Source organism: Nicotiana attenuata, unplaced genomic scaffold, assembly GCF_001879085.1.
Source record: "Nicotiana attenuata strain UT unplaced genomic scaffold, NIATTr2, whole genome shotgun sequence".
Classification (NCBI taxonomy): Eukaryota; Viridiplantae; Streptophyta; class Magnoliopsida; order Solanales; family Solanaceae; genus Nicotiana; species Nicotiana attenuata.
This window is the reverse complement of record NW_017672766.1, coordinates 121,622-128,570: the sequence shown is the minus strand read 5'-3', so window position 1 is coordinate 128,570 and position 6,949 is coordinate 121,622.

Genomic DNA, 6,949 nt, shown 5'->3' with positions numbered 1-6,949 from the left:
CAATATCTATGAAGAAAGGATGACGATAAAGAGCTCTGGAATTAAGCCAGAAAAGAAAGACAAGAAATAAAAGAGAGAGACAATGCTGACGGCAATTCTAAGCTTTCTAACGTATTCCTATTATGATTTTAGTTCTTTTTTCATTTTTATATATTAAAAATAAAATGTTTAGTAGACCTGAGTTTGTCTTCTATGGTTAACTTAATTTTACTGGGTGTAAATATCCTGTATGGATAAGTTTTTCCTTTTGTTTAAGACCATTTTCATGGTTTCTTAAATACCCTCGGAGTCCTCGCATGAATATATGCTTTTCAAAGTTTAGTAATATGTATACAAATCATACATACATGCGAATGAAAGGAAATTCCCAGAGGAATTGATATTCAGATATTTTAAATAATCAAACACGTAAGATTGGTGCCATTGCATCCATGATAGTTTTTCTCGTGTTTGTTCAGCTTTTCTTATCATAATTGGTTTTCCTATTTTATAAAGGAAAGGACAATATATTTTCCATAATTGGGTTAAATCATTTCCTAGAAGAAAAATATAATTCTTCCATATTTGGCTAGTCCCTTTTCTTTTAGGAAAAGGTTTAGAGTTCTATAAATTAAAGATCCGTCCTTCTCATTCAGTAGCATCCACAATGTAGCCATATGGAGTTTGAGAGTCGTGTTTAGGGGGAGAACTTTACGGGACAAGTGTTACTGTGTCACTTGTGTTTGCCTCTTCGTGAGGTTGTTCTCTTGATATTTTGTACTCTCTTTTTATATAGTGGATTGCTCATCTTCGCTGTGGACGTAGGTTAGTCAACCGAACCACGTTAAATGTTTGTGTTTCTTTTGGTAGATTTCTCTTTGTTGTATATGATTTATCGTCGTTCAAGGTTTGCTCTACTAGCTTCCGCATGACACCTGATTTTTTCGGTCTTAACAAGTGGTATTAGAGCGAGGTTCAAGACAGGTTCATCTTGGTCAGTTCTAGCCGCAACATATTTGATGATAATCGTGATTTTTGTCTGAGAAATTTGACCGGTGTGCTACGCACGTTGAGACAAACTTTGTGGCGGAGATTTGGAGATGCGACCTGTTGAATACTATGTGAAGAAGGTGGATCAAATTTATTTTGTCACAAAATTCAGGCCAAGAAGGAGGAATTGTTAGGTGTTTGTCCAGATTTTCTTACCATAATTGATTTTCCTATTTCATGAAGGAAAGAACAACATATTTACAATAATTGTGTTAAATCTTTTCCTATAAGGAAAATATAATTCTTCCATATTTGGCTAGTTCCTTTTCTTGTAGGAAAAGGTTTAGAGTTCTATAAATTGGAGATCCGTCCTTCTCATTCATTAACATCCATAATGTAGCCATATGGAGTTTGGGAAACGTGTTTAGGGGGAGAACTTTACGGAATAAGTGTTAGTGTGTCACTTGTGTTTGCCTCTTCGTGAGGTTATTCTCTCGATATTTTGTATTATCTTTTTATATAGTGAATTGTTCATCTCCGCTGTGGACGTAGGTCAATCGACCGAACCACGTTAAATGTTTGTGTCTCTTTTGGTAGATTTCTCTTTGTTGTATATAATTTATCGTCGTTAAAGGTTTGCTTTCCTAACTTTCGCAAGACACCTGATTTTTTCGGTCCTAACATTTCTTTCTTTTATGTTTGACGCAATTTAGTTACTATAAATGTTGAGATCGATCACTATCACTTTGTATCCGTCTGTCTGACAGTACATGAATGTCAGTACATGGCTCAAGATAATGTTGCAGGTAACTAACTTATTAATTCATATGCTCTTCCCAAAATTGGAAAGGTAAACCATTGTCTTTTGGAGCACCAAAGAGAGACTAAAATATCCATGCACTTAGGTTGGGGAGAGTGATTGTGACAAATACTGAATTTAAGGTTGATGAATTTAATTTCATAAAAAAATTTAAGTTTGAATTTATTGTACTTTTAAACTAATAGAATCCAAAAATAGTAAGTGCATTTAATTTGCACTCAATTTCTCACTTTGTACTCGTCACTGTTTGACAGTATATGAATATAAATACTAATATGAAACGATGACGCATTAGCTGTCTTTTGGATCAGCAAAGAGAGACAAAAATATCCAGGCACTTTACGGTTTGGTGGAGAATTACGAAAATGCTAGTATTAAGATTTAAGAGACAAAAAATTCTGGTTCAAAATAATCACACGCCAGTAGTCTATTAATGTCCACGTTCTCTTTTTTCAGTTTTCAATTTTCATACGCCACACAACTAAAACTGGAAGTAGTAGCTAATTTTTTAACCTTTTCATTTGCCTCAACATAGAAGTTATATTTACATTATCTGATCCAGACAGTCCCATATTCTCTCCGAACTCGAAATATCTAGAAAAGGAAAGTTATCTTTTCCTTTCGTGTCGTACGAGATTTATTTTCTATTATCAAACTATTTACATTGAATTGAATTTCATTCTAAATTTTTTAGAAGCAATTTATATTTGAATCCAGCCTTGAAGCGGACAGGAAAGATGTGTTTGCTTGATATAATACTTTTCCCTCTTATATATATATATGTTTGGCTCAAAAGTTAACAATGTACTTTGTAAGCTAGAAAACAATCGAAAGTAAGGAAAGGGTAAATCGTAATCAAATATAGTAGACCTAGAGATGTAAAAATGATGTTATTGTTGTAGATCTAGTATTAGAAAGTGATAATATGAACTCAAGACAATATGTTCGTTTGAGACAGAGATAGAGAGAGAGAGTCAGATAATGAGAGAGTTGTATTATTCCCCAATCCTCCTGTTTACAATGTGAAGGTCTCCCTTATATAATAAGAGACCTTCCTCGAAATAATCAAAAAGTTACAAAAATAGGTAACGTCTCCCTAGTGAAGACACTGGGTCCTAAACGATGTCGCTTTTGTCCCCACGTCCGACTCGTACCCACTACGTTAGTCGGCGTACACTCACTGGGCGTACCCTCTGGCGTAGAGACGCTGACGGTCAAATTTGACCCTATACAGTTAGTCCCTCCGCTCGTTGGAGACGCATTCGGTGGGCGTCTTCGATGGGCGAAAATGCGAAACCTCGGCTTAGGAGAATTTGACCTCGACCAGGGGCGGCAATACGAATGAGGTGAAATATATGACGTTGTTGAGCCACTGACGCGTGGCTTTTTTTTTGGAATGACGCCATCGCCTGTATGCGTCATTATTATATTTGCCCCTGAGGCGGTTCAGAGGATGATGTGACATTTTGGTTTCCCGCGCACGTTTTGAATCATGACTCTTCGATTTCTGCGCAACTTATCCCTATAAATAGGAGAGAGGTTTGATTCGAGTCAACTTTCAAACCTTCGGAAAGCATTTTCTGATTTACTCCTTTGTCTTTCTTTCCTGTAACCGTTATTTCGTGAGGGACTCTCCCACTTCTGTTGAAACCACACTTCCCATCGTCAGTGCTTCGTTTGTTACGTAGTATAATCATGACAAAACGTGGACAGAGTAGTAAAAAGGCCAAAGATAATGCCCCGTCTAGGGTTCCGCCATCTTCCGGTGGTGAAGGGAAAAAGGCAGAGAAGGCCCTTGTTCCTCTCAGTGTAGACAACGTCCTTCCGAAGGAGATGCATGTTCGCAGGGATTTTCCAACTAAAAGCCCAGACCTTCCCTGGGAGCACAACATTTTATTACAATCCCACTTAGATGATCTTCGAGAGACGCACCATATTCCGGACCACGTGGAAATGGTTCCGGCCGGGACGGACTATGCCAATGTGCACCGGCCTGGGTATTGCACATTCTATGAGTACCCGTTCTTGATCGGTTACAATCTTCCAATCTACCCTCTGATGGAGGAGCTTTGCCGTTTTTACAATGTGTGTCCGGCTCAGCTCACTCCTTACACCTTGAAGGTGTGCCGTATTATGACCACTTATGCGGCCAGGGCTGAGTGCAGCGTCTCGGTCCACCACCTCTTACAGTTATTCAGCCCTGGTTACCTGAGGGGTACCATGCTGCAGTTAAAAAGTCGTGGCACAAGGGGCTTGGTTGTTAAAGCCGATGACAAGCCCAACCGCCGCTTTTGGCGTAAATATTTCTACATCAGGACGGAGCACCTGGTGTCGAATCCCGAAGGGTTCCCGGAAAGATGGAATCCAGAACGTAAGTATTTCTACTTGTAGAATTCAGGACTGCTTGCGCTTTTGACCATACGGCCATTGTGATTTCTTTGCTTTTCNCAATCCACATTCTGTGGACATATAAGTCTTCCAATATTAAGGTGGACATATGAGACCCTTTGCACCTTAAGTTGGCCTCACCGATAGTTTGGGCCACATTGAGAGTAATCTCTCCAAGAATCGGGCCATTTTGAGAGTAATCTCTTCAAGAATTGGGCAGGGATGTGTACCCATCCCCTCACACCCTAAGACCGCCTTCTTCATGCGTGGATCTCGCTTGAACTACAAAAAAAGAACACAAACAAGAAAACACAGAAAGAAGAAGAAATTACCTTCACGTTAATGCTTCCAAGTCGTCAAAAATAAGACACAAGTGGCTTGCAGATACTGCGAATTGATGCTCAACAAATACGAGGACGGGGGTTTATATAGACCTTTGAAGGAAGATGTTACGATGATACTGACTATGTGGGATGAGAATTATAGTCAGACTCCTTTTCGAAGTCGACTTGATGACGGCGGCGAAATGAGCAAATCCTTAATAGACTTGAATAGTGCCAAATTTGATTGTGACGCGTGGTTTGCCGTCAAGGCTTGACTGAAGTAAGACACGTGAATCCAATTTTGAAATGGTTTATTAAAACTTGAAACAACAGTGTGTTGTTAAATAATGACTAATGTTGCTTTTCTCGTAACTAGAAAAGTTTGGTACCATCTTGAAGTCTTACATGGATAAAAAATAAATAAAAAGAGTACCAAAAGTTATTATTAGACATGGCAATAATTTGTGTTCTCCACGTCATCATTTGATGTACGGTAAAATGTTAGCTATTTGTTTGGCTCAAAAGTTAACAATATACTTTGTAAGCTAGAAAACAATCAAAAGTAAGAAAAGGGTAAATTGTAATCAAATATAATAGACCTAGAGATGTAAAAATGATGTTATTGTTGTAGATCTAGTATTGCAAAGTGATAATATGAACTCAAGAGAATATGTTCGTTTGAGGCAGAGATGGAGAGAGAAAGTCAGAAAATGAGAGAGTTGTATTATTCCAGAATCCTCCCCTTTACAATGTGAAGGTCTCCCTTATATAATAAGAGACCTTCCTCGAAATAATTAAAAAGTTACAAAAATAGGTAACGTCTCCCTAGTGAAGACACTGAGTCCTAAACGATGTCGCTTTTGTCCCCACGTCCGAGTCGTACCCGCTATGTTAGTCAGCGTACACTCACTGGGCGTACACACTGGCGTAGAGACGCTGACGGTCAAATTTGACCCTATACAGTTAGTCCCTCCGCTCGTTGGAGACGCATTCGGTGGGCGTCTTCGATGGGCGAAAATGCGAACCTCGGCTTAGGAGAATTTGACCTCGACCAGGGGCGGCAATATGAATGAGGTGAAATATATGACGTTGTTGAGCCACTGACGCGTGGCTTTCTTTTTGGAATGACGTCATCGCCTGTATGCGTCATTATTATATTTGCCCCCGAGGCGGTTCAGAGGATGATGTGATATTTTGGTTTCCCGCGCACGTTTTGAATCATGACTCTTCGATTTCTGCGCAACTTATCCCTATAAATAGGAGAGGTTCGATTCGATTCAACTTTCAAACCTTCGGAAAGCATTTTCTGATTTACTCCTTTGTCTTTCTTTCCTGTAACCGTTATTTCGTGAGGGACTCTCCCACTTCTGTTGAAACCACACTTCCTATCGTCAATGCTTCGTTTCTTACGTAGTATAATCATGACAAAACGTGGACAGAGTAGTAAAAAGGCCAAAGCTAATGCCCCGTCTAGGGTTCCGCCATCTTCCGGTGGTGAAGGGGAAAAGGCAGAGAAGGCCCTTGTTCCTCTCAGTGTAGACAACGTCCTTCCGAAGGAGATGCATGTTCGCAGGGATTTTCCAACTAAAAGCCCAGACCTTCCCTGGGAGCACAACGTTTTATTACAATCCCACTTAGATGATCTTCGAGAGACGCACCATATTCCGGACCACGTGGAAATGGTTCCGGCCGGGACAGACTATGCCAATGTGCACCGGCCTGGGTATTGCACATTCTATGAGTACCCGTTCTTGATCGGTTACAATCTTCCAATCTACCCTCTGATGGAGGAGCTTTGCCATTTTTACAATGTGTGTCCGGCTCAGCTCACTCCTTACACCTTGAAGGTGTGCCGTATTATGACCACTTATGCGGCCAGGGCTGAGTGCAGCGTCTCGGTCCACCACCTCTTACAGTTATTCAGCCCTGGTTACCTGAGGGGTACCATGCTGCAATTAAAAAGTCGTGGCACAAGGGGCTTGGTTGTTAAAGCCGATGACAAGACCAACCGCCGCTTTTGGCGTAAATATTTCTACATCAGGACGGAGCACCTGGTGTCGAATCCCGAAGGGTTCCCGAAAAGATGGAATCCAGAACGTAAGTATTTCTACTTGTAGAATTCAGGACTGCTTGCGCTTTTGACCATACGGCCATTGTGATTTCTTTGCTTTTCCCCCCTTTTTATTCGCAGCGAGGGCTTCCCCACCCCAGTTTACTGATGACATTAAATCATGGGTGGAAAGAATAATACCTTATGCGGAGGAATGCCGTACCTGGGCTGCATTTCTTCAACAGTACGACCCGTCAGGTAATTCTTTGGCTACGGTTTGGAAGTTTCCTACGTTCTTGTTACCTGACTTATTCGTGTTGGCAGGTCGGAGCGTCCCTAAGAAGAAGAAGAAGAGCGTCGTTACCTCGCCTGGGGCGGGGGACTGACTCTGAAGACAGA